The sequence below is a fragment of the Pteropus vampyrus genome, unplaced genomic scaffold (assembly GCF_000151845.1).
Source record: "Pteropus vampyrus isolate Shadow unplaced genomic scaffold, Pvam_2.0 Scaffold76, whole genome shotgun sequence".
In the NCBI taxonomy this organism is placed as follows: domain Eukaryota; kingdom Metazoa; phylum Chordata; class Mammalia; order Chiroptera; family Pteropodidae; genus Pteropus; species Pteropus vampyrus.
The window spans coordinates 4,526,743-4,528,328 of NW_011888857.1; the positions used below are offsets into that span (position 1 = coordinate 4,526,743).

Here is a 1,586-nt window from a genome sequence, read left to right on the forward strand (position 1 = left end):
CACTTTGCTTTAGCCATTGCTTTTATCATTCTCATGGGGAACTCTGTGTGTGTGTGTGTGTGCGTGTGCGTGTGCGTGTGCGTGTGTGTGATAGAGACACAAACAGAGAGAGAGACAGAAACAGAGACAGAAAGAGACAGAGACACAGAGAGAGACAGACACAGAAAGACAGACAGAAAGAAAGAGATTGTGCTGCCATGCAAGGTGGTGGGAAACAACCTAGGAGTCCTCTGCAAACGATCCTGGTCTCCTTTTCCTTTCTTGCCTCATTCAAGCAAATGAGATCCACTTGGCAGGGAGCAGGGCGGCTAAAAAATGTCAAGCCTCTGAAAGTCAATGAATTTCACATTTCCAAATGATGGGTTTATGATTAAACTTCAATAACTCAAACGCACCATCCGTGAAGAAAGCCAGTTTCGACTGGTAATTCTTGTTCTCTTTAATCCCTCCTCCCCTATATTTTTTTAATCTATGCCTCAAAATCCCTCAAATCACAGCCATGAGTGAGGGGTTGATGAAATTTTCTGATGACACGGAGACACTTACCGTGATGGTGAATCCATCCTGAACATTGTAGGAAAAGACACCAAAAAGCATGAGGCTGGAAAGGCAGACAGATTCTCTAAAAATAGGCTTTAGGATTCCTGCTTTCATCCTCAGAGACTGGAGTTATACTGACCTCTAGCTGGATGAGGAGAGTGAGTTCAGCTGGTTGGATGTTGGCTGATCTGAAATTAAAAGAGAATATTTGGAAATCTTCTTTTCCCTAAAAATGTTTCCTGTATTCTGCCTGGCTTCTCGTCCCCTCTTCAAACAATAATATCACCATTTATTTAGTATCCATGGCGTGCTAGCTATTATGAGTTCCTATATTACCTCTATTTATTCCCAATGACCCTCTGAGGTAGGCGTTATTGTAGCATTTTCCTGGCAGGAAAGCTGATGCTCAGGAATTCTGCAACTTGCTCAGCATATACTCTTACGAGAGGACTGAACTAGTATTCTAATTGGGCTCGTCAACTCTAAAGCCTGTCCCCCTCCTCCAGAATCTGAGTATGGCAGAAACCCAGAGAGGGTTTGGGTGTTTGGTCCTCTCACAGGGGCCTCTCTCTGGGAAAGATCTCTCAATCACTGTGCTTATTTGTTCTGCTTCTACCTTACTAATTCTTGTTTATAATCAGAAGCCAGGCAGAATCTCCTTCCAGACATGTCAGTCTCTGTAAAAGCGACCAGCTGCTTCCCAGGCCCTTCACTGTCCTGTGATAACATCTTCATTTTCACAGTCTGAGAGCTCTGTTTTAAGCCATCGGGTGCCTGGTTAGTAGGAAATCAATGGAGCTACCCAATAATGACCTAAAATGGAATTTGAAAAACCCACTGGGGTTTGAAATGTCCAAGAGAGCGTAATTAAGTTTTCTGTTTATCTTTCTCTGTGTGTTTTTAAAACGTTGTATTTGAAACTTTTCTGGTTTCAAACCCATGATAAATGGGTTTTAAGCTAACTCTGTTAAAATGAGATTGGGGATAGATAGGATGTAGGAAAACAGTTTCATTCTCACCTTGATAAAATGATTGAGCTAAGCATG

The 1,586-nt window shown here is 42.3% G+C and overlaps 2 long non-coding RNA genes across 4 annotated transcripts in view; one reads left to right on the forward strand and one right to left on the reverse strand.

The window, feature by feature from the left end:
- LOC111741301 overlaps positions 1 to 707 on the reverse strand; it is a 10,105-nt gene extending 9,398 nt beyond the window's left edge. The window contains exon 1 of the long non-coding RNA XR_002780958.1: positions 547 to 707. This is a non-coding gene — a long non-coding RNA (uncharacterized LOC111741301). The remainder of the gene's footprint in view (positions 1 to 546) is intronic.
- The window catches only part of LOC111741300, a 154,379-nt gene that overhangs the window by 73,053 nt on the left and 79,740 nt on the right, over positions 1 to 1,586 (forward strand). The gene's annotated exons all lie outside the window — the stretch shown is intronic.